Genomic DNA, 27039 nt, shown 5'->3' on the forward strand with positions numbered 1-27039 from the left:
GAGCAGGGACACTGAAAATCTGCTCACGGCTCTTGAAGCCCATGCTGGGTCCTGTTGGAGCACCATGAGGCAGCACTGAGACAATGCAGTCAACCCTGGCCTCCCTCCAGCCCAATACTTCTTACTACCTGCCCCCAACCCTGCTGACCTGCAGCCTACGGGTAGAGCCAGGAGTCAGCATTGACAGGAACTGTCTGCTCCTGCCAGACTCCAGAGAGCTTTGACCTAGAAAACAAAAAGATGTAGAATGTCCTACAACCTGAAAACCAAAAATCTGTCTCCTTTCCATCAACCTTCAGATTCTTTGATTTGGGAAGACTTGCCCCTTTCCAGCACACAAAGAATAAGGTATGGATGTCTAATGTGGATGCTTATGAGGATTTCTCCATATGACAATGGATGGCCAATACTTTCTGCGACTTTGGTTTATGGGTGCTACGCTGAGTAAAGCTAGAAATATTGACTGCCACTGTCTCCTATGCTGAGTGAATTTTTTGAATAGTGGATTTAACAAGAAAGAATGCTTATAAAAGCTGGGACTCTATGTTTGTTGTTTTTAACAGAATAGCAGTAGGTTACTTAACTTGCGTATGGAATTTGGTTTATAGTAAGGCATACTGGTATTTCTATCCATGAAGAATTATTGCCCAAGAAGAAGTAGAAACAGAGATCACAGTGATGCTTAAGATGTCAATATGAATAATTCAGGAAAAAAAAAGTATATTCCTGTGAATAGTAATCACAGAACGGGACTAAACAAGAATTGATTGAGAAGTGACATGCAATTTTCAGGTTGGTGTCTAGAATCCTGTGAATTAGAAGTTTTTTTCTTTCAGTGTAAACTCCTATAGATCAGCAGAGCTATGGATTTTTGTATTATATTGACTCTAGGTGCTTGTTTTTCTCTTCACAACCTTGTGATACAGGAATGTTTTGTATTTTGTGTTATGAAAACTTGGTTTCTACTTTGATATGGTTACAGATAATACATGGGCGGGTTTAGTGCTTAAATTTCAATGTGTGCAAATTCTCTTCACTTTGAACCATCAGGATCAAAGCCTTGAACTAAAATACCTCCTATTGACTTTGATGTAAACTATGTAACTTCACGCTTCTTTGGTGATTTCCAGGTAGAACTGGATGCAGCTGCATCAGCTTTATATATCTCCCCAGTGCTCTCATTTCTACTTTGAAAATACCAATTTATGTTTGGGTATGGCATATAGGACTATAAACCCCACATACACCTCTATGCCTTGACTGGAAAGTCTGTTGTATTTAACAGTAACCAGTAAATTAGTGGTGCCTAGGCTGTTGGTTATAAGACACTTCTTTTTAATGTTTGTGAGCTCTGGGAGTAAATGTATTATCAAATAATCACTCTGCAGATTTTCATCTTAATGAGCTAAACAATATCATTAGGATAAAGTATTTATTACATAGAGAAGAAAAGATTTAAAAATGGGCATAACTGAGACTTGAGGATTCTAAAAATGTCCTGATCTTTCACTGATGAACATTCAACTTGTGAAGCTCACCTGTAGGCAAAGCTGTTCTAGAATCTCGGAAATGCCGAGCCATATCCAGTGCAGGGAGATGGAGACTGGGAGGGAGAGCTGTGTACTAAGTGATTAGGGGAAGGTGTCTGCATGGGCCATGTGCCATGGGTTCCATGGAGCTCAGGAGCTAGCATTGTGCGTTAGCTATTTTCACAAAGGTATATACAAACTGGTGTGTGTGTGTGTGTGTGTGTGTGTGTATGATTTGAAGATGTAACAAAAATCAGGTACTTCAGAGAAACTGGTAAGAGAAAAAAGCACTGGGTAAACAGATGCGTGTGGCAAAAATTATGGTCACAGAGTATGGCTGTGATAGAAAATAAAATCCGTGCGTCACCTTGTTTTGTCAAGTTGGTGATGTAAGCCCAAATGAGAAGGTTCTTTAAAGAATCCTCCCTTAAATAGAACATATTTGTCCATATTTGAAGACTGATAATGACTCTTTCTCCAAAAGATGTGTGGCCTTTGGATGAGTGCCATCAGAGTGGTGCTTGGAGTATTATGCTGAGTACTATAAATAGTGCCAAATTATAATGAAGACATAAACTTTTCTCTGTAACTTACAATTTTAGACAGTTTTTTTTTTTCCTGTGGCAGTAAATTTTTTTCATTAAAAAATCTTAAAAGTGGTCCTAAGATAGGCAACAATTAGACATGGTATTTTATTGATAAGGATTTTATGGTGGGTTCAAATATTATGTCCATTCAACAAATGTGTTTTGGCTACTTTGGGCCAGGTGCTGTTCTAAGTTCCTGGCTTATAGAAGGGAACAAAATAGACAAAATTCTCTGTTCTCTACCCTCTAGTTGGGAGAGACAATAATTTGCACCAAGGCCCTCTCAGATGATGACAAGTGACACAGGAGAATGTAAAACAGGGAGACAGAGAGCATGGGGTGTGGCTGTAAATAAGGATGGCCTGGAAAGTGTTCATTGAGCAGATACTTTTGTTCGAAGACCTTCTGGAGGTGAGGGAGCAAAGAGCACTTGAGGTGAAAGTAACAGCAAGATTAAGCACCTTGGGAGCAGGTGCCAAGGAACCTTCATGGGCCCACAATCATGGCTGTTAGGAATGAGTGGGGCCAGCAGAAAGCGGTTCTGCAAGGTTACAATGTGTCTGACTACCCAGGGCTTGTGTTGCATTCCATGGAATTTGACTTTCACTTTAATGGAATGGGAGTTCATTTGGAGAGTGTTGGGAAGAAATGTGTCTGTTTTATGAACACAAAATGGACATCCATCTGTGTGAATGGCAGTTGCGGCTCTAACAGCCACCCTGTGTGGTATCTTTAGTTGGTATGTTCATCTGGCTTTGCTTGCACAGAAAATTCCGATTTTCTCAGGTGTAACCCTTTGTAAAGAGCTCACTTTGCAATGCCTGGATACTTTGCTAGACAGATTGCATTTGGAAAGGGAGCGAAGTAGAAAAATTTTGTTTCAAAGTTGTATCACCAAAAATATCCAACTACTCACATTCTTACAAAAGACTAGCAAAGTATAGTAGTCTCACTACTGAACCTAAGTGCGGAACAATAGAGAGATGTGTTAAACCATTACTTATTTATGCACCATTTGCTGGTAGGTTTCGGTGAGAATATGTGATAATCATATGTGCCTGGACTTTGTGTGTTGTGGTGCTGTGTGGTCTGGTTCAGTTTGACATGCATGGACACTCTGTGTTGCTCTAAATTGTTTTTAAGACTAATGCCGAACTATCATTTTTTCAAACCACCAAAGTTTAATTGCACAATGATGGCAGAGAATCAGGTGGCATAAAGTAATGACTTGTCTCTGCTGTGTTAAAATGTGTCAGGTTATTTTTTAATTGTATTTTTATAAGTAGTTAAAATGATATATTTTTACAAAATACTTGAATCCAACTTTTTTCAAACCTCCCAAGTACCTAAGTGGATCCCTGGGGATAATTTGTAAACCACTAATGTAATGCACATGTTAAAAGCTGATGTGGGAGTGTATATACATATTACAAGTGTCTGAAGAATCATTGTCTTAGCCTTTGTCAAGGAGTGGAATTTATTGTAAAGAGGGTTCCCAGTGGGTCCAGTTTGTGAGGGATGAAGTCTGAAATGAGGTCTGAAAAGTTCATGCTCCACCCAAACTAGGTCCTATACCATACCAAGGCTCCAGAATTCAAAAGTATATTAGTAACACGTGAAGTGATATCCAGAGTGGAGGGAACTCTGAAAATAGTGAGCTTGTATCCTGTTTTGTTGTCGTTTGTTTTCTAATGATGCAGATGCAAGAGAAATGTATGTTTATTGTAGATGATAAAAAAGAAAAAAAATATTTAAGCTATCACCCCTAAATATAATCATTGTGAGCAATTTTGCATATGTCTTTCCAATGTTTTTAAACTTCAGTAGTGACACATTTGTACACACATGGAGAAACACATAGGCATATTATACCTTGAGTTAAAAAAAAATAGAGTCATTGTGTATGGTATTTTGTAATCTATTTTCTTAATGTTTTGTGAATATGTTACCAAAGCAGTAAACATTCTCTAACCTTAGGTTTACTGGCTGCTTAGCATTTTATTATATAAATATGTAATAATTCATTGTGAAGCAATTCGTTCTGACAGTATGTCTTATAGAAGAGTGTTGGGAAAGAGAAGTAGGGAAACCTTTTCATGCTGGCAGCATAGAATATTGCTCTAGACCTAAAGTACAACCGAGGAAACAGTGAGACAGTGAGGTGGCACAGCTTTACAGTTTAGGTGCTTTAAAGGGATCGCTGAGAATTTCATACAGTGAAACTTTGGTATGTGAAGACATTTTAAATGCCTTTGAGGTTTTACTTAAACTTCTCATAGGTGTATTTTTTTTTCTTTATTGTGTTGGTTTTTCTGTATAACCTTGCTTTTCATTTATCAGAGTTTCCCTAAGTTGGCTATAGATAGTACTGCAGAGAGGGGTCTAGGACAACCAGCGGGCAAGTTCAGTAGTTGGATTTGATCTAGGGTCTCAGAGAAGGCCTTGAAAGCTTCCAAAAGGAGTGCCATCAGAAAGATAACTTTGTCACAGAAATTCTTGTGCTGCCAAATATCTCTCCGGTGGGGAGATAGAAGAAAGGCTGAGTAGCTGTTATCACTTAATAAGGCTAGTTGCTAATTACACATATAAACTGCTTCCAGTTTTATGTAGGCCTTCTCATTTCTGTCCTTTCAGTTACTATGTAGAAGAGGGGGTGGAATTCACAGATGCCAGTTCAGCTGATGACAAGTGTCTCTTGTCATCAAGAGACACTTGTCTCTACCAAAAGATTTGGCTTAATATAAAATAGAAAGTAATGTTTGAAAATGCTCGTGGGCCCTTTTTGACCCCGTGTTGCCCGTACTTGCCTATAAAAGGCCTCTGTTTTAAGAGGAAATTTAGAGCTGTCTTAATGGGACTGGAAGTTCCATTCAAGGGAAGGATTTCCAATATCCTAATTTGATGTCTATGGAGAGAAGCTTTTCCTTATCTTCTCCTTATTTTCATTTTTTCTTCTCTCTCTCTTTATACTCTGTGCCTTCAAATGTGGTCAGTGCTCTCATCTCCATGAATTTTGAGCTTCAGATTCATCTGTGCGATTATGCTTCTTGTATAAAACTTTTGCTCTATGAAGAGATAATTTTTAAATTGCTTTTTAGTTGATATTCCCTGCTCAGACATTGAAAAAGTACAATTAGTTTACCAAACCCTTTTCCTAAGGTCTAAACCTGTTCTTTGAATCTACTCTTCTAAGAAATACGGTTGGGAAGAGAAGTCTTTTGGATAGCACATGAGACTTCATCTTTGAATTACACTGCACTCCCATTTGCCTCCATTTTTAGGAAGTTTTCAGTGTGACTTCTGGAGGTACGCTGGCACTTGTCCAGAGTAACACATTATTTTAAAATATTCTTAGCATATTCTTTTTCTTTAAAAAAATTAAGCTTATTTATTTTGAGAAGAGGGTGCATGAGCAGGGGAGAGGCAGAGAGAGAGAGAGAGAGAGAGAGAATCCCAAGCAGACTTCACACCATCAGCACAGAGTGCCATGTGGGACTCGATCTTGCGAATCGTGAGATCAAGACTTGAGCTGAAACCAAGAGTTGGACACTTAACTGACTGAGCCACCCCAGTGCCCCTCAGATTATGTTTCTAATGGTGTTCAACTGAGTTTGCTGCAGTGGGATCTCAGAAGGCCAAGGGAATGTTAGGAGAGGTATGCAGAGGTATGCAGAGAAGCACTGGCTCAGGCTTTGGTGATAGGAGAATGTCCAGCTGTGTTGGGGAAACATATTCCCAGGGGTAGTAATGAGGGTGAGGGAAATCATGCCATGATCAGATGTGCCACAGAGTGCTAGAGTGCTCTGAGTGGCTCCAGGAAGAGATGGAGACTGGCAGGTGGTTGGTTAGCACAGAACACCAGTATGGGTAACATCTAGTCCTCATGGGAACGTGCCAGGTCTCCTTGGTCTTAATGCACAGTATGGGGCAATTATCCTGGTAGGGGTGTTAAGCCCTTTGAAAAGTATATTGTGCTGTATACATGTTCGCTGTTACCTATTATCAGCTCATTACATGCAATTGAATGACTTACAGGATCCCAGAACAGATAGGTCTGACTAGATTTGTTTCCTTTGGATCATCAAGGTCAGTTCTTAATGCAATCTCACATGCCATCTCTTGGCCAGGAAAGGTCCTTCCTACATGAAACTCTACCATGTTCCCCACTATGGATAGTTTAGCAGAGTTTACAAGCCTGTGCTTTGTAACGACCTATACACCCAGGTTCAAATCTTTGTATTGTCCCTCGTATCTGACACAAACTTGGGCAGAGCGGATAGACTCTGAGCCTCAACTTTTTCAGCTATAAAGTGGGTAATAGAATTTACCTTTGGGAACATTCAGAGATCAGATGAGGCAGTGACAGCCAGAGAGTTAAGTGTGAAAGTCATGTTTACTTCCATTTTCTTCCCCAATGCTCTTCTGTCCCTGTTTTGTTAACCTCAAATAAAAACTCTATTCTGTAAAATTCATTGAGGGCTTTTTGGAGATAATGAGTGTAATAGATAAGGGAAAGCATCATTGGGTGTGTCTGGATGGGGGCTGAGCTGCCAGAAATGTACCTGGCTGTGTGGCCCTGTTTAGGGCAATACTGTGGACAACACTACTGACAAAGCTTGGAAGCAAAGGAGACTCCTTTTAAATGGGCTTTTTGAGACCTTGGAGAAAAATGACTAAGCTGGCAGTCCTGAGAAATCAGAGAGTAAACAACAGGAGGGCCAGGCCTCTGAGCTGTAAGAGGTTGGAGAGGCTGGATGCAGTACAGCTTTGTCTGAGTTAGTAGATGACATGCCTGCCTTTTCCTGGTCCTTTAGGCTTCCAAGAGAAAAAGACCAGGGTTCTCCCTTGAACATGGGAATATCTCTAGTCCCTGTAGATCAGGGAGACAGACTAAAATTCTAAGGGTATAAGCCTGGGAAAAATTACTGGTATATCTTACACATACAGCCTTCTTCCTTAGCTCTAAAATATGATTCTGTGATTCTTGGGTCTTAGGATTAGAATTTGGATTAGTGGTTAGAGGTTGGAAGTTTTTGTTAGTGTTTTCATGGAACCTTCAAAATTTACTTGAAAAGGTTCAAAGTGGTCACCCATAGCATAAATTTCAGAAGCTTGACCAATACTATGGCAGGCTGAGGGATCTATGTAGGGCATTTACTTATACTGGGAGCTCCTAAAAGTTGGCTGGGATCCATCAATAAACTTAGTGGGATGTACTTGATAAGCAAAGATGAGGCCCGCTGGCTGACGGTCTCTTGAGAGTAGGAAGATTTTGGAAAAGCAGTTTGCCTTGTTTTCAAAATGAAGTTCCCAGTATTGGTTCTATAATGAGTTAAGTCTGAGCAATAAAGGTCACGACAGCTCTAGATGCTTAATGTTGACTTCTCTTTGGAGGAAAAGAGGTGCTAAGCAATCTCAATCAATCAATCTCTCTTTCTCTCTCTCTCATTCCCTCTCTCTTCCCCTTTTCCATCTCTCATTTTTCCTTCCCTCCTTTTCTTCCTTCTACCTGGTAGAAATTTTTTAATGTTCTTTTTAATGCAAGGATGGACTCACAGGAATGTAATAAATGGCAAGAAAACAAACTAGAGACAGGTCTGCATATTCCTTCTGGCCTAGACTTGGGCTTTAAATGGGACAGTATGTAAAGAACAGGTGACAAAATCTAGGGCCCCACTGGATAGCCAGATTAAGGATCACAGTATAAAGCCTGGATTCTCAGACGGTGACACTATTTGGGCATGGTGGAAGAAGAGAAAACTTACCTACAGAGAGAAGCAATGGAAATGCATGCTGTCTTGGTCTTTAAAGATCATCGTAAAAAAAGCAAAACAAACCCCTTTTCATGCCACCAAGAATTTATAACCACAATCTCCCCATCACTCAGTTTTGGGGTCAGCACATGTTCTAGGGTGACATAAAATGTATCCAAAATTTCACTTAAAGACATCCTGAATGTTGGGCTGCCAGGTACCTGGCAGAAGAAAATACCAATCCTCTCTAGAGGAACACATTTTAAACCCAAGCCTCAAAGAATTTCTACAGATAAAGTTACAAGGAGTGGAAGTTGAGATTCCAGAATCTCTAAACACAAAATGACACAAGCCGTCCTGAATGAGAGTTGGCTAAAACAACCAATTATAGATCAGACCTACAAGGGCTGAAGGTTGGCAGTTAATAGATACAGAGTGTAAACTGTCTCTAAAGAAATGGAAGACGGTGTTGGAAATGTGATGAAGGAACCAGAGACGGTCAAAATTGATTGGGAATCTTAGAAGGCAGGGCTGGGAGTTGCGTGGTAGGGGAACATGGGTTTACTTGAAGGGGTGGGACCGGAAGGTCCTGGCTGCCACAAGCCCGCAATAATAGAGAAAGAAGAGATAGGGTAATTGGGGGTGTCTGGAGCAGTGCTGGCGGTAACCTCTTGAGTAAAAGCTGTTTATCTCTTGTCGCAACTCTGTGCTTGGGTCTCGGTCACATTATCCACAGTGGACTTTAGGAGGAACAGAAAAGGTCAAATCACAAAGAAAAATGACTAAATGAGACAGGAGATGAAAATAAAAATCTGCCTTAACAGCAAAATTAAGTCCCATACTTAAAATTCTAGCTAGTTTCTTTCTCCTTATCAAATAGATCCCTCTACTGAGTCCTTGAAAGTTGGTTCTGAATCATACAAGGTCAATCAATATGATGAGGAAGAGCAAGTAATGTTATGAGACAGTAAGGGCCTGTCTTTGATTTAGTCAATGAGCAGAGATTCTTGACAGAGTTGACTGCTGAGTCCTCAGATTTGGCCATCCCAGTTGAGACAGCCGGACAGCACAATCCGTCAATTGATCTTCTTGGGAGAGCCTTTCTGGTGTTTCGGGGAAGATCTCAAAGCTGTCAGGGAAATCAGCAGGCTGTACATCACCACCAGAACCATGAGGCTGGATAAACTTTTCCTTTGTGTTCTCAAAGAATATGGGAAACCCATAACCCTGGATTTCTTGTTCCTGGATGGGCTGTTCCAAAGATAAGCTCACAAGGGCCTCTTTTCTTGGGTCTAATCCTGCCTGGAACCCATCCTGAAAACTTTCTCTTGATTCATTTAGGAAATTGTTACACTCGGAGAACTAAGTGTTTCACTGCTGCCTCTGTAACTTTGCACTTAGCATCCTTCTGACTGGAATGTTCTTTCTCAAACTTCATACGGCTGGCTCTTAATATCATTAGTGTGTTTGTGTGAGAGGACCTGCCAGCCTATAGAATTACAGCTTCGCTTTGTGTTGTTATTGTCTGGTCCTCCACTGGATTTTAGGCTCCCATGAGGGGAATGTTGTTTTGTTCACAGTCTCTAGGATCTAGAGTGTCTAGCCTGCTAAAAATTTTTGAATTGAATAAAATAATTATCTTGCATTCTCTAATAATAATCATGAGGAGGGGGGCGCCTGGGTGGTTCAGTCACTTAAGTGTCCGACTTCGGCGCAGGTCATGATCTCACAGTTCGTGGGTTCGAGCCCTGCGTCAGGCTCTGTGCTGACAGCTCAGAGCCTGGAGCCTGCTTCAGATTCTGTGTCTCCCTCTCTCTCTGCCCCTCCGCTGCTCATGCTCTGTCTCTGTCTCAAAAATAAATAAACATTAAAAATAATAATAATGAGGAGAAGGAAGAAGGAAGGAAGGAGAGAGAAGGAACAAGAACAGTAGCAACATAACCCATATGTTTTGAGTCCATCGAGTCCAGTGTTTTGGAGCAAAATGGTTTATGTTTTCTGTCTGCTCTACTACCTAGACCAAACTACAAATAAATTACCTAAAGTTAACTATACTTGCCTTCTTCATGGCTTATTTTGAAGTGCCCAGATATTGCCCTATAGTTAAAACTATATGTAAAGCCCTGGCAGGGGCCCAAATGATCCTAGTAACTATAAGTGGAGAAAAAAAAATGATACAAAATGTGCCACTTGTTTGCTTTTTAGTTCAAAGAGTCCCACCAAGCAGCTTATTCTTAATTCTGCCATTTTAAGTATTTCTCTAGACTGAGCTGTTTGGGCATGAGTCCCTGAGGGAGGTATGCGAGGGGCTGGGAGGAGCTGGGCCATTTTTAGTTGTAGAGAATTCCACAGGCTGGGCTGGGACTTTGGAAAATACTTAACTCGTGACTTCCTGAAAGGCATAAAAGCATTTGTGTATATGTATCCAAGAGATAAGTCAACATAAGGAAAGGGTCACAATTCAGCTGTTGGACTTTAGAAAGTGTCTCCAGAGGCCCAGCCCCAGCCTGTGGAATCAGTTTCCTAAAGAGCGATTAATACTCTCTAACTTTAGAAAGTACCCCGAGTGATTTCTATGAGCAGGTGACTTAGGAAACCCCTGATGTATAAGTCAGTGGATCACATCAGGAGTTGATTTAATATAGCGTGGGCTTAAAATGGGTTTTCTTTTTTGTGAATGGAGACAAATACTTTTGTAAGAAAGCATCAAATGAATATCACCTGGGAAGTCTGATTGAGCTACATTTCATCTCAGCCTGGACATTTAGGATTTCAGAAGAGACTTGTGAACCTGGATAGCTAATCCCTTCTTTGAATTCCTTAGAATTAGACAAGCAAAGCGGAACCAGTAATTCACCTGTGAGCTATTAAATTGAAGGGCAGCTGTTTTTTTTCTTTTTTTCTTCAAAGCTCACCTCTCTCAAATGCACTTCTTCCTACACATCTACTCCCCCATTTGTAAAAAGACAGTTTATCATCCTTGGAAAGACTCTGCTCTCAATATGTGCCAGAACTAAAATACCCAGTCTCACAGATGATTCAAAATCCTTTTTCTTAACAGCTTAATTGCTGATTTCAGTTTCTCCTAACTCTGCAGGTTTGGCTGCAGCTGACAGATTTATAGCATCAACCCAAGGCTTTGCCTTTGCCAGTTGATACCTTGAATTGAACTTTTGTTTCAGGTTCTTTTGGTGACTATTCTAGGGTGCTGTTTCTGACAGGAAATAGTGTTTCACCTGACTGCCCTTGGGATTCTTAAATCTTTTTTGTGTATCAGAACCACATAGGGAAAAACATATACGCTAGGGCCCAACCAGGCCAACTGTCCCAGGGGATTCTCATGCCTCCAGACCTGTACCAACCTTGAACTAGGCCAGCATTGGGGAATCACCCAATTTAACATCATTAGACTCAAAGACAGGTACCATAATTTTTCTTTTCCTCATTTTTCTCAGTAATGTTTTCAAAGTTATATTTATTATTATTTATCTTCACCCTCCAAATCACCACTCCCCCCACCCCCCCAACCCTCTGTCATGGAACCAGTGAACACCTCTGCAGGCAGGTATTTGCATTGCTTTCCTGTTTTCCTCCTGAGGTTCTTCAAGAGCACAAGATTGGCACGTTATGTAAATTTCATCTCAGCAGGGAGAAAAAAGACAACATTGGCTCTTGTATTATCATTCTGCACACTTAGGGGTTACAGGGAATCCCTTAAGTGGCCTGCAGTCTGGTGACTAATTTCACACTTTTGATCCCTGCCAAAAAAAAGATGAAAATACTTTGAGAGAGGTGTTTTTCTCTGTTTTCATGAAACATTTAGAAATAAAATTCTCTAAACATCTTATCATAGATAATGCCTCTTTTATCACCATTGGCCTGATTTTATGCTTCTTATCTCTTGTGTTTGCTCCCTTTCCTTCATCTGTTAGTTTTCCTTCCACCATTTGTAAAACCTATGAAACCATATCTCTTCTCTTTTTTTTAATTTTTTATTTTCCTAAAGGCCCTGTTGCCTCATTTCAGGCTATTTAGAGGAAAACAAGCAGCAAGATATTTGGGAAGAAAAAAAAAAAAATCAAGTGGTTAAGGACATTTTCTAAGTAACACAAACAGAACTGAAATTGGAATTCAAGTCTTCTGGTTTCTTCATTGCCTCTCTGATTCTTTCTCTTGCCTCATGATTTATATTTTAATGGACTTAGATATAACTTTGGATTTTTAATACTCTTTTTTTCTCCATTTGAAACCCTAAACCATGTGTTATGTTTTCCCTAATATTCCTTTAGATCTCTCAGTGTTAGTCATATGGTAGACAATGGACAAGTCTTTCTTTTGTAGGCATCTATAGATCCTAGCAAAACTGTCAAAATCCCAAATAGAAAGCAGACAACAGCAGCCTTCTGGGACAGCCACTAGAATTAGTCTTAGAGGGGCAAAAAGGACCTTTGTTGGTGGAAGTAGGTGTTAATGGAGCAATTAAATCTGACCTTTTTTTTTACCCCAACAGTGCAGACTCTGCTGGCTTCAGTCTCTAGTTGGAGGGTGTAGACCTTTTAGGAAACAACAGTAGAGACAATAACTGTAACAGCCAGCCTTGGTGCGTCAGCTTTCTCATAATTGCCCAGGGGTTCAGTGTAGTGCCTCTGCTTGCACCTAGCCATGTCTGTCCAAACACCTGCCTTTACCCTTTCCTGAAAACAAACCTTTGCCCGCAGCCTAGATGAGGAGAGAGGATCTGGAGGTCTAACTGCTTTTTAAATGAAATTTCAAATAGTCATCTTGTTATTAACCTTCCCCTTCCCCTCCCTTTCCTCCAAAAGAAGCTGATGCCTCAAATGTGTGCATCTTTGAGGGCTTTACAGTGTGAACTGGGTCCCCATTGCTGGCTTAGGATTCTGCTTTCTCAGACCTACTAAATGAGTCAGGACACCTCCGTCTGACATCAAAATATCGCCACGCTGTTTTCTCCTAATTTCTTTGTCGTTAAGGATTAACGCCTTTAAAAGAAAACTGTTTTATGGTCATTTTAATGGAGTTTCAGAAAAGAGCAGTTATAAATCAGTGGGTTAAAACTGCCATCTTCAGCCATACCTTTTAGGGAAGATTATAGGTTCCTTCCCTATCTGTGTCCAGGGTCCATGTCATTTTACACCCTAACTTGACTGAGGAGACGAAGAGAGCTGGGCCAATCAAAGCATTTTCAAAGTGAGCTGAGAGTTTTAGATAAAAGTAGAAGGGAAACTTAGTGTCCTGGAATAAAGCTTCAAATGGGAGGACCTGTTTGATCTGGGTACTCTGTCGTATTTCTGTGTCCATGCTATTCCTAACCAAAGCATAATAGATATTGGTTCCAACTTAGACCTTGAAGAAAGTGTGGTTGTGAATACTGATCTTGTTGTTCGTGTAGGATAGTTAATGATAGAAGCAGAACGTTTATCACATGATAAAGAATCCTTCGGAAACTTTCGCTGCATTTCAGTCTGCTTGATGCTGTCTTCCTCTTAGTTACTGACAGCAGCTGTGCAACTGACACCATCCTACGATCCATACCACTGTGTTAAGGGAGAATGGAGGTTGATTGATGCTATTATCTCAACCATTTTCTTAGAATCTGGTAATTTTTAGTGTCTCTCCCAAAATATTTAGAGCTGCAAACTTTATTCATTGAAATGTCTTTGTAAATGGAGTATTGTGAATTTGTTTGTTTTCTAGAGGTTACTTGAAGTCAGTCAAGTTTATCTTGTGAATTATTAGCTCTTTTCCCTCGGTGATGTTATTTTATATATGACTCTGGCACTTATGTTTTTCTATCCTTAGAACTTTTATCAAGCATGTGACTGAATGATTTGATTTATAAACAGCCACATTGATATTTCTATCAATTCTTGGTAAAAAAAAATTATAACCAGCTGCCAAAGTGAGTGATAAGAAAAAGAGACATGGGGCACTTAACATTCCAGACAGCCATCGGGGAGGCTCTTATGATGTATCCCTAATATATCTTGATTATTAGCATGTCACCTGATGAAATTTTCCCAGCAAAATAAATACATCCACAAAATAATTCTCACTAAACCAAAGACTATTTGCTAGCAAGTCACGTGTAGTTGGCATATGTCTATATGTTTTAAGGGTAAGAAAAAAATAAGTTGGTTTATTAGTTTTGAGACTACATTTGCTGGAGACCTAGCTTCTTCAGGTCCCAGTAGTGAGTGAGGAGGACCTGGGAATGAGTGTCCCCTCTGCCTGCCCCCAAACCTACCTCTCCCTGAGCAGTCCTGATGCTAATTGAATTAAATATTTGGTTTTCGTATAAAATTTCACTTGGAAAAAAAAAAAACAGATCCTGCTGGCAAGATAGATTTTGGAAATTAATGATATACTTTATACCCCTAAGATTTTTATCTGAAGTAACCAGATAATTGACAGGAAAGTTAATTGTAAGACATCAGTTATTGAGGTACCTGACCAATCTGTGATTATACTCATGGATCTGAAGATTAGGATAAAATAGAGAAGCTCAGCTCTTTGCAGATAGGCAGACTTACACCGAAATATCCAGACGAGCACAAAGGATGAGTCGTTCACTGCATTGTAGCTACCAGTTTAGCTGTAAACAGTCTACTCCAACAAGTGAGAATGGATTTGGTCACCTCTCTGTCTCTGCCCCGAGTTTCCTAGCAGTCCCTGATCCAACCTGCTGCTCCAGGAAGCCTCTCTCATCACTCACCACAGGCTCTACGTGTGCCCTTCAGGCCAAGAACAGCACGCTGATGACAAGGTGTAATGCCACATCTCTTGGCACTCATCATTTTCATTATTTTCTCTAGAAATTATCATGATTTGCAGTTTTAGAATAACACAAACATAATATTTGCAGCAGAAATAAGTTACAGTGTTCTAAAATATCTCCATAACACATTTTATTTTCTTTATAGTGTATAATTTTCTTCCCTGATAGCTATAGATGAATTGAAGGCCTTTTCCTACACTGTAATGATATATTGAATTATACCAATGCAGTTTAGCAGAACTAATGCTTACTCACTTGCTGGGTAAATCAATCTGTTCGTTTTCTGTAAAATAAAAAGGAAATGATAATGGATAAACTTGGGGATAATGTGTTAAATTTATATAAAGTGATTATAGTAACAAAATATTTGCTGTAGGGCTATTCACTGGCAGGGTGAGAAAAATTTTATTTCTTTAAAAATTTAAAAACTAAAATTTAGAGTTGAGTACCTAAAACTGGAAAGAATATTGTTAACAATTTATTGAGTATCTGTTATCTTTTAGGAGTTACTTAATTCAACACTACAGAGTGATGTGCAGTAGAACTTATTTTGGAGCTCTTTACTGTTATGAGACTATGAAGTCCCTTCCAAATAACAATGACAAATAGATAGCAAGGTAGAAATAGGTAGATAGGAATCAGGTTTGGAGAGGGACAACCGGGTCAAGATCCTGAATTATTTGTCAGAGGAGGCACTTGAACTGTTTGGAAGGTGAGTGGGAATAAGAGAAGTCAGGGAAAGAGTACTTTAAGTGTAAGGAATAATACAGGGTAAAATTCATTGTACAAATGTGTGGATACATTCTGAGCGCTCTGAGTAGGTCAGCTTGATTGGGTAAAAGGCCTTTAAATAGAGAAAAAAAGAGTTTGCAAAAGAAGGTTGACCTTAGACTGCAGACGACTGTAATTCTAAATTGAGAAAGGCATGCTTTATTGTGGCAGGCAGTTGTTTATTGAAAGTTGTTCCATTTGGTTTGTGCATGGGGGTGATACTGGGTAACCTGTGCATTATTGTGGAACAGCCACCCTGCCTATACAGCACAGAGTAGCTTCTGAGAGTGTACACTGGAGATTGGAGGCCCAGAGACAGATTAGTGGACCCTTCGGGAAGTGCAGACAGAAAATAATACTAGGAGCTAGGGAGAAGATGGGGGTATGAAAAGGAGAAAAACAGGTTCAAGGGAAAAGGTTAGAAGTGACTTGATGACTACTTTTGCTTTGCTTTGTGTTTGTTTGTTTGTTTGTTTATTGATTGATTTTTAGTGGAGGATGGGGAAGAAACAATGATAATGCTTTTATGTTCTCACGAGACATATTTATTCATTTAACTAGCAGGTCTCTAAGTTGGGGATGATCTAATTCATTGACAATATTATTCCCTACACCAAAAAAAAAAAAAAAAAAGAAAAAAGAAAAGAAGTCATTTAACAGGGTTTATTATGAAATTTATTATCAAATTCGTTTCCATTCAACACCCAGTGCTCATCCCAAAAGGTGCCCTCCTCAATACCCATCACCCACCTAACAGGGTTTAAAAGTCTGCCACATACTGGATTTGATCATAGGATGTTTTATCACTACGTAAATACTTAACTTCATCTGCTCCTTATTATATTCACACAGTAGACCATTTTTGTCTTTGATTTAACATTGACAGCTGCCAAAAGCTCATGGTACGAAGTGTGTTGCAGTCCCTCTGAGTCCCGGCATCTCACACCTCATGGTCCACTTACAGGCTAAGTCTCTTGGCCAATGACTAGTCTAGAGAGTGGGCCTGGCAAACTACCCAGAATCTGCCTCTCAGGTGGTCATTGTTGGTGCAATGTATGGGGCATGATTTTCAAAATGTTATTTTAAAAATGGAAAACATTATTTCTTTGGGAAAAAGTGACCTTAAAAGAAAATACTTATGTTTGTCTTAGGTTTATTGAATCTGAATGGGTCATTTAACTTTCTCAATACTTTAATGATACATCTAAAATTGTGTGTTGGAAAAAGGTTATGAGTGTGGGATTTCACAAAGATCTCAAACCAGTTAAGAAACTCGAGAATCTCCTCTGAGGATAATGTGCTACCTGGAGTCTACCTTTTGGTAGTCTCTGCCCTATGACAGCTATGGTTTTAATAGTCATGCAGTTGACTTAAAGCAAGGTAATATTTCCAATAGTTAACAGTGTTCAGGTATTTATTTGGTATCCATTATGAACAGATCACTCCTCTAGACACATTGAGAAACACACAGTTGAATAGAAGAGCCACTGTGTGTAACTTCAAGGAAATTATACTTCAAGGTAATGTCCAGAAGCATACTACTCTATTCATTATCTCTGATTTCAAATAGCTAGATTTTGAACATCGTGGTTATTCATGACACGAGAAATAAAATATTGTGTTGATTAAGATGAATCTGATTCAAATGATATTTGATACATTATTATCCAAGAAAGGGAGTATTAACTACTACAGGAAAAGTGATAGATCTGCCTGATTTCCAGTCAGCCCGAGGCCAATTTCATTTAGTTTAGGTGATATAGATGGAATTTATGAAGCAGCTTCATGTATCTGCAGACATATCTGATAGGCTCAGCCTCTCAGTGTGGTTTGAGATCCCCCTGGGAAATGCTCTTTTTGCCTTGATACATGATCAGTTTCAGTCCAACCAGGGCTGAAAAAACATGGTGGTAGTTAGCATACTCCTGACCTTGGGGTACATATAGTCTCTTTCATCATAATAAAAGACAAAATTAAGGAACACATTATTAATGGGATGACCTGTAAGTTCATAGATGAAATATCTGTGGCTACCACAACCCTACATGGATTTACTGAGTACAAGCACAACCTCATTCTTCTTTTGGCGAGGAGACACGATGGGTGTTGGGAGGCCAGCAAAGCCTTTAAAACATTCTAAGTGTCCTTCCAGGCATCTTTGTGTATTAGAAACTGACTAAATCATTGAATGGCTAGTAAGTTGATTCCAGAGGAAAATTTATGGTAGTAATCTTCAAAAAGTAATCAGGTGGTAGGGGCTCAAAGCAGTGACACTAGAAGAACTGGGGAGAGTTTAAGTAGAAAAGACAGAAGTGTACCTCAGTCTTCAAATATTTGAAGAAATATTATGCAAAAAAGAGAGATTTGTTCTATTTGAGTCTGAAAGTGTATATAAGACCACAAAGAAATATTTAGGCTTGATATAGCACAAAAGCTTTTGGGTAGCCAGAGCCTGCTAACGAATTCTGTGGTCCGAAGCACCATGAACTGCCTTAAAGATCAGTGCATTCTCTCCCTAGATGGTACACTGCATTAGAACATGTGGCCATTTAGCTGGGATACTGTAACAAGAGATTCAAACATGACTGACCTTTAAGGTTTCTTGCAACCCTGAAGTTATCACTTCACTGGTTTTGTAGAAAAGCATCTGTGGGACTTAGGTTGGCTCCACCATCATCAAGGCAAAGTATTTGTCCCTTGATTGCCACTTGTCTAGTTTTTCTTATACATGAGACTAGTTTGAAAAATCAGGGGAAACGTTGGGCTCTAAAATAATCAGAATGGAAATGATACTCAGCTCCACATTTCCTTATTCATCAGTTCTTGACAGAAGGGTTTTGCAGCTTATCTAGCATCTGGATCTGGGGCTTAGGTAGAAGGAACCTGGCGAAGATCAAGCAAAGAAGAGGAAAATTATTCACTGACATGAGAGATAACATGATTGCTAACCACATCCTCCTTCACAGGGAAGACTGTTTGGCTTACTCTTTGCCAACACAACTTTGGGTTCCCCTAGATGTGCCTCTGTTCCTAGAGACAGTAAAGACTCCTGGATATTGGTGCATGTGGAGGAACATGGAACTTTTGTCAAATCGAGATTTCTATCATTGTAAACCCTTATGCTTGGACATACATTTTGGATTTCTGCCTTGTACTTTGAGTTTTGCTACCACTGTGGAAATTCTGGAAGCCAAAAGGCACTTGACTGTTAATTAGTGGTAAAGATCCTGGGCAAGTTTTCTCCAAAGTCTACATTGACAGTTATATTTTCTGAGGTTGCCACCAACAAATGAATTCCATCCCATAAAGACCTTCCTCATGTGGGTCATTTCACATGTGAAGATGACTGTAGTATGATTCTTTTTCAAGCATCAAATTAATGAACTTCATTAAAAAAACAACACATGACCTATGTTTTTTTATGTTTATTTATTTATCATGAGAGAGAGAGAGTGAGAGCAAGAGAGAGTGAGAGCGAGCACATGCTAACGGGAGAGGAGCAAAGAGATCGAGAATCCCAAGCAGGTTCCATGCTGTCAGCACAGACCTGGATGCTGGGCTCAATCTCACGAACCAGGAGATCATGATCTGAGTTGAAACCAAGAGTCAGACACTCAACCAAACAAGCTACCCAGGTGCCCCAACCTATATTCTTATTGAAGGTAGAACTAGACAGCTCTTTGGGACATCCCTGACCTAACATGAATCCCACAGCAGCAAATATCACTTAAACCAAATTTTTAACTCCTGTTTTCTGACAGAGCAGTTAGACTTGGAATTTGCTGCTATCTTCAACCTTCAGGTGGTTTGACTTATTAACAATAAAAATAATATATGGTTTTAAAATGTTCTGGTGATTTTGGTCACATATTTTTTAAATCATGAAATTGACTTGGTGATTTTAATGTCCTGCACAATGTAACCCTTTGCAGTGTGCATGGGGTTTATAGCCGTTAGAAGACCTTGTATATAACCATCTCTCCACTAAGTTGTGGTTTCATATCATTTAGTTTAAATTTGTCTTTTTATTGTATTTACATCTTATAGATATGGGATTCCTTTTAAAATGTAAAATTTAGGGGCGCCTGGGTGGCGCAGTCGGTTAAGCGTCCAACTTCAGCCAGGTCACGATCTCGAGGTCCGTGAGTTCAAGCCCCGCGTCAGGCTCTGGGCTGATGGCTCAGAGCCTGGAGCCTGTTTCCGATTCTGTGTCTCCCTCTCTCTCTGCCCCTCCCCCGTTTGTGCTCTGTCTCTCTCTGTCCCAAAAATAAATAAAAAACGTTGAAAAAAAAATAAAATGTAAAATTTAATTGTGAAGAATATATTTCTTAATTAGTTTGCTCCTCAAAGTATGATCTGAGAGCCAGTACTAGTTGATAAACTATTACTAGTTCACAAAAAGTACAGAAATTACCAGCATTTAGAAACTTCTTGTAGCATTTTTACTTTGTCATAACAATTTCATTGAATTTCATAAAAGTTAACCAGTCTGCAATAGACTGAAGTTAGAGAGAGAAAAAAAAAAAGTGCTTCTCACTCCAGATTGTTTGAGAAGTACTGTTTATACCTTTCAGATGATAGTCCCTAAAGAGGAAAAATCAAAAAGATCAACAGATGTTCCCAAAGCAATATAGGTAAGCAAGGTCAGCTTAATGCTTTCCAAGGTTCCTAATCCAAATATGACTTGGGGATCTTGTAAAGATCACCAGACCTCAGAATCCCTTTTCTTCCTTACCCTGTCATGCTACCAAAAATCCTCACTGCTCATCTTTTAGCAAGAACAGTTGTGTCTGGATGTCACTGTTCAGTGTGCAGGCTGTCTGGAATTGCCCGTTTCCCCTGCCTCACACATCTGATTCTCTCCTAAGAGTGGCTCACGGAGCTGAGGTTCTTGGGGTGCCGTCAGGTCCAGGAGATCCTTGTGGTGGATGAGCACCGCACGCATAGGGTCAAAGGCGAGCAAGCCTCACTACCGCACACCCGGATTGCCTAAGTGCTGGCAACAAAGGCTATCTGGAACTGGCTCTCCTGTCCCCTTTCTAGCTCGTTTATCCTTCCTTGCTCTGAAAAGGTACTACCTCATGACGGTTTTAGAGTGAAGGCAAAGGATGGAAGGGAAAGAGAAGCAGAGGGGAAAGCTAGCTGTAGGATATGAAAGCGGGAACCCTGAGTGAACCTGCTCTTTGAGAAAATGGGAGATGATAGTTTAAATCCTTGAAGATGCTGTCCTCTAGCCAGGGACATCTGTGCTGAAGCATTTGTTTGTGAGATCCTTCACTTTTTCTTTCATGTTTTCTGAATTCGGGAGCAATTACAGTTTAATCTTTAGTTTTGATATTTGTTTTTAAAATGTTCCAGCTTGAATTGTTGGTACCAATGGGCCACTTAACTGCATTCCACTCTATCTGTGGGCACTGTGGGCCACACAATTGACAATATTAAAATAATCCTCAATATTGAGTATAAATGAGGCAAGTTACTTGCATTTCACTTGAGTGTTGATTTCAGCATACACTAGGCTCTGTAAGTTTGAACCAGGGCCCTTTTTCAGTCGAATAGTTAAAAGAAAAACCTAAATCCTCAAACTTTTCATTAGGCACCCTGAATTACAGATTTGATAAGTCACTCTGTCTTCATCCTGTCATTTTTACCGTCTCTCTTCATATTTCATGCTGTGGACATGAAAGGCCTCTGTTGAAGCCCAGACAAAGGCACTCACAGTGGAATGAATCCACCATCGTGATGCACACTGATTCCTGTGATCTCTGGGAAGGAGTGTTTCACAGATCATTCCCCTTTGTATGAACACATGTTCTTTCAGGTCAGTTCTCTGCTACCAAAGAGGATTTTATGCATAGACTTCGGGTTAGCCCTACTTAGAGAGTTTTGCTGTGGAGGTCTTAAGTAATTATAGTTATCTTTTCTCACTTTTTTTTTCTTTAATATTTATTTATTTTGGAGAGAGAGTGGGTGATCTGGGGAGGGGCAGAGAGAGAGGGAGAAAGAGTATCCTAAGCAGGCTCCACACCAACAGCACAGAGCCTGATGTGGGGCTTGAACCCACCAATTGTGAGATCATCACCTGAGGTGAAGTTGGACGCTTATCCGACTGAGCCAACCAGGCACTCCTCTTTTCTCATTTTATAGGGCTTTTAATTTCTGTGTTAGTATCAACATCATCACATTAGTATTTATTGAACAATTTCCATGTAAAGTTGGTATCCATTACCCCATACATCATAGATTCAAAGACTTGATACAGAATAGGGTTGGGAGAGGGAACTAATGTTACGTACTATGTGCCAAGAATGTTACATGTTCTCGCATTCAATCTTCCTAGGAATGCTGTTAGGCTGGGACTTTTATCTTCATTTTCTGAACGAGAAAACTGAGTCTCTTAGAGCTTTAAACCACTAGCCTCAAGAGCGAGGCTGAAATTCAAACTCAGGTCTTTGGGATTCTGGAACCTCTGTTCTTTATATGACTTCACCACTCATTGACTTTTAAGCATGTTTAAAAAGTGTTTGTTGTCTATTTATCTCTATCAGTTAATGTGGTTTTAGCTCTGTAGTATTTTATGAGTAATTATGACAGCTTGAATCCATTTCCAGATAACATTTTATATTAATTATTTAAAGATTAGTAATAAATATAAATTTTTTAAGACGCACAGGACATAGTAGAAATGATACCACAGTGAAAAAAAGAGGACTCTGTTTTAGGTTCAGGTCTACAATAAAATTACTGTAAGTTTTGGCAAACATTTACAAAATAAGAAAACAAGGCTATAGAAATTCTAAGATCTAAATTGAAAATTATATCAATCTATACTCCAAACATTCTTGACCTATGTTAATTTTACCTATTATCAAAAATAAAGAAACTTTTAAAGAAAGTCTATTTTTTTCTGACTTTGAATAGATGTGAATTAAGATGAAAAAAAAAAAAACCAAACTTGGCCTGATTTCCAGACTTTATAGTAATAACAATATTATTAGAGCAGCAAAACACAAATAATAACCCTTTGCCTTCTTTTAAAATCACACATTGTCTTTAACCCTGCCACTCTACGAAATTGTTGAGTTGTCTGTGATAGGCTGAATGTTTGTATCCACCCCAAATTCATGTGTTGAAACCTTTCCCTGCCCAATCTGGGGGTATGAGGAGGTGAGCATTTTGGGAGGCAGTTTGGGTTCGATGGGGTCATGCGGGTGAAGCCCTCATGCGTGAGTTGAGTGCCCTTAGAAGAGAGAGGAGACAGTTTGCTTCTTCCTCTCTCTGCTGTCTGCCACATGAGGACTCAGTGCATAGCGGGCAGTCTGCAACCAGGAAGGAGGTTCTTATCAGAACTCAGCCATGCTGTCACCCGATTTCAGACTTCAGCCTCTAGAGCCGTAAAAAATAAATTTCTGTTTCTTATAATACCCCCAGTTTATGGTATTTTCTATTATAGCAGCCTTAATGGTGTCCCCAGTTTAGATATTAGGAAATGGATGCTCAAATAAGTTAATTTGATTGGGATAACAGGATCTATTACAAATGGGACTTGGATTTAAATAGATTTGTCTGAATTCCAAACCCGTTTTCCTTATGTCATTCCATAGGAAGTCTCCATCCCCAATCGTCTTTGAGCTTGCCGAGTAGGAGGGCACATGGCTCTGGAGGCCTGAAGAAAGCTGTGTCTTCACTCCAGGGCTCAGTGTTAGACACCAGCAGACATGGCACTGTATCAGGGGAGCAAGGGGAGCTCTTCCTTGTTTGCCCCAAGGAAGGACATGGGACCCTTTGGTGGAAGGGAAAGATCTGGTCCACTGGGTTAGATCCTATCCTATATTCTTAAATTTTGTTTTTAATGTTTATTTTTGAAGGAGAGAGACAGAGCGTGAGTGGGGGAGGGGCAGAGAGAGAGGGAGACACAGAATCTGAAGCAGGCTCCAGGCTCTGGGCTGTCAGCACAGAGCCTGACGCGGGGCTCCAACTCATGAGCTGTGAGGTCATGACCTGAGATGAAGTCAGACGCCCAACTGACTGAGCCACCCAGGTGCCCCAATCTTATCCTATATTCTAAATATACTTAACATTGCTGAAAAGAAGTAAGTTTTGAATGAATACAAGAATTCATATTAAAAGATGAATTGAAGATTTGAAGTAGTTTTCCTAAGAGGTGTTTTAGGGTGATTGTATAAATAGGTCTCCACAGTTATTTGGATAATATTATGGATTGCATAGATCCTTAACAACTCATGAATCGATGCTTTATATATTTGCTTGATGTTTGCCAGAGTTAGCACATCTCCTTGATGGAAACTAACCCTTCTCCCCAATTAATGACAGTAGTGAAAATAACATAACATTAATGATGTTATGACATTAATGACAGGCAACTCTGTGTCAGCCACAGAGTTGAGTGCTTTACATTTATTATTTCTTTTAATTCTGCTAACAGCCATATTAGGCAAAAAGCATTATTTCTATTTCATAGATGGGAAACCAGAGACCCAGGAAACTTCATCTTGTCCAAAGTCACATGGACGTAGAACCACAGTTTAGTCTCCGGTCTGCCTGGAGTATCCTCTTTCTCTCTCTGTTGTTTTGTTTTTTTTTTTTTCTTTTAAAATTTTTTATTTAGGAATAATTTCAAATTTACCAAAAAAAAAAAAAAGAAATGTAAAAAGAACTGGTTATACTCAGATATGCCTGTTAACAGTTTGTCCCATTTTAGAGCCCACACACTCCTATTATACTGCCTCACCACAAAGAGTCCATCGTTTATTTTTAGAGTCCTGGATTTAGTTGATCTCATGGTCAGCCCAGTGTGTCCCGCCTAGTTTGGTGCCCTAGTGCGATTCTAAGCTTTAAATATCTTTGAAATGGAAGAATCTGTGTCACATTGTAGTTATATAAAGACTAGACATGAGTCTAATACATAAGTCTTTCTGGGGTGGGAAAGGACCGCCTTTTGAAAATTGCTCTTCTATTATGTTTTTGGCTCTGCTGATTATTTTCCAAAGGATATTGACAAAAGACTGACCGTGATAAATAAAGCATCTTTGGTTTTTTTGACTTGCTGAGATTTCCTTTTTGAGTGACATTTTTTTTTTTTTTCCTTTTTACGTTAGTTTATTTACAGAATTGTCAAGATAAAAATTAAATGCAGGTCAGTTCTTTAGGCTTTCCAAGGCTATGTCCAGAAGAGGGCAGACTTGTACGTTGTAACAGTTCCCTGCGTAATTAAGCGATCTGCATGCCCACAGTGTACAGTGACAAGAGAGATTTAATAATAAATAATACGGAAGGCTTATTTTTAATTGGTGAAGCATTTGTAATAAGACATCAGATTGAAAAGGTTTACAACAACAATATACTCGATTCGGTGTATTCTAAATTCAAAGAAAACATTTCTTTGAATCTATTTTTCTTTCCAGGAAAGCACTAGTTTTCTCAGTATTTCTGAGGGCGTTTAAAAAAAAAAAGTTCCCCATGCTGGGTGTGTTTTACCTCCTGTTGGATAGTCACCAAGTCAATTTCAGTGGTGAATGCTTTTGAAGGCAGAGAACGTGTAAAGGAAAAAAAAAGTTTATATAGAGTTTGCTGCATTATTTCATTTACTCTGCTGCTAAAAGGGGGGGATGGTGAGAATCCACTAGCTGTGAACCAGCTTCTTGACTGCGCCCTATCAGGGCAGAATTACATGCCTTTCACCCTCTTTCCATCCTCCTGCCTTTAGCACTACCACCTGCCCCACCTATCGCTGACCCTCATGATAGCACCACCTCGTGGCTATTTCCAGGAACTGCAAGAGCCCATCTTGCATCTTTCATCTCCTCTCAGTTGTAAGCATCCTTCATTTTTTGCAGGGAAACTTCTTTCATTTGGAACCTGCTGTAACCATTTTCCCCCTCTTCATCCATATTCCTACTTCTTCCTTCATATGTTGGAGAAATCTCACAGTGTCTCCTAGGGTAGAGGTCTGAAGCTTATACAATTTGGAAGTCATCCTTTAAAAAATATATACACAATTATGAATTACGATTAGATATAGGCCTTTGGAGGGGGGTGAAGAACCCTGAAGAGTAAAATTTATTAATTTTTATTTATTACTCCCTTACTGTGTTCCCCTTTTCCCTCCTTTTTCCGTATGTGAGCTTAAAACAAACAAACAAACAACAACAACAACAAAAAACGTTAAAACTCTGGCTATCCTAGTTTCTGAGTATTGACCTGAAGACTCAGTTTCATTTTGAGTTGAAATTAGATACAGCGAATATTGCCAGTGATCTCTAGAGGCCTTTTCCTAATCTCCTCCCTCACTCTATTCAATCAGATCCCCACCCTGCAAAGAAGCAGTCAGAATAAGTACAAGGATGTTTCTTATTCTGTTTGCTATCAATTCTGCTTAATTATCAGCATTATAACAGTATTAGGTTGCACTTTATTTTAAAAATCAATTTTTATTTCAAATATACGCCAGTTCAGCTGCACTCTAGGGCGTTCTGGCCTGGCTGCAAAAATTAACAACCATGTATAGCACTTTTATTAAGGAAACTGCTACCAGTGTTCCAAATAACAAGCTTAGAAATGAAATTTGAGAAAACAGCGTGCATGTAAGCTTGGGCCAGTCTTCATGACTTAGAAGGCAATCTGGTGTTTTACTCCATGTTCTTTGTGTGGTGTTCCCGTTTTCCGGCATATGTCTTCCCTCTGATGATGGCTTACTGTATCTGCATGCACACATCTCCCATTACTCGGTATTTCTGTACATAGCCTTGCTTTTAAAATCATGTGTCTTTAGAAGTTAATGGTTTATTACGGTGCCTTCAAAAGAATGTCAGTATCATTTGTCATGAAGGGCAAGACAACCACAAAAATAAATACAATGAAATTAAATACTAAGCAGATACTCAAGGCTGCCTGGGCCCTCTTCCTCTTTTAAAAAGGAAGATTAGAAAATGTTGGAGAGGCTTGAAGTATCAAGTTAGAGATGAAGACTTTATTCTAGACCTAATCAGAATGCTTCAGAGAGAAAAGGGACTGCATTTCTAAGTGATTCAGTGGTACTTACTGTTCCATTCGGGTTCTAAGATCACGTTGAGAAACTCTGATGGGGAAGGTCTTGCATTTACTTTTGTAGACATTGCTCATGTCTTGTGACATACATTCCATTAGCCTACTGTGGGATGGAATTGGAAGTCACGATATATTGAGGAACACGTTTTTTACCCTGGATTTTTTTCCCCTGACTTTTGCATGTTGTTTTACCCTGATTTTATTGGTATAATACCTATTTCCCAGAATCACTGTAGTGTTAAATAAGATCAACAGAAGTGAAAAGTGCTGGAACAGTGTTCGGCCCTCGAAAAAATGACACTGCCCTCAATTCTTATTTTTCCCAACCAAGGAGTGGCTGAGAAGTAAGACAGGGCAACATCTGCACATTGCCATCCATTTCACTGTTTAAAAGGCACACAAGCCCCCCTTTTTTATAGGTATGTAATGATTTGAACCTAAGTTACATTTTAGAGCTTGATTTTAAAGTGAATTAGTATCAACATCACATGAGTTTTTATTTATTTTTTATTTTGTTCAGTTTCAGAAAATGGAGT

At 39.4% G+C, this 27039-nt stretch overlaps 1 protein-coding gene across 10 annotated transcripts in view; it reads left to right on the forward strand.

Moving 5' to 3' along the window:
- The window catches only part of CTNNA2 (catenin alpha 2), a 1097491-nt gene that overhangs the window by 385351 nt on the left and 685101 nt on the right, over positions 1-27039 (forward strand). Inside the window, exon 1 of one of the 10 annotated variants that reach the window (XM_042981841.1) lies at positions 299-348. The exons of the other annotated variants lie outside the window; for them this stretch is intronic. The gene's annotated coding sequence lies outside the window, so the exon portion shown is untranslated. Of the gene's footprint in view, positions 1-298; positions 349-27039 lie in introns of those variants that run through there. 10 annotated transcript variants of the gene reach the window in all.

This window comes from Panthera tigris, chromosome A3 (assembly GCF_018350195.1).
Source record: "Panthera tigris isolate Pti1 chromosome A3, P.tigris_Pti1_mat1.1, whole genome shotgun sequence".
NCBI lineage: Eukaryota > Metazoa > Chordata > Mammalia > Carnivora > Felidae > Panthera > Panthera tigris.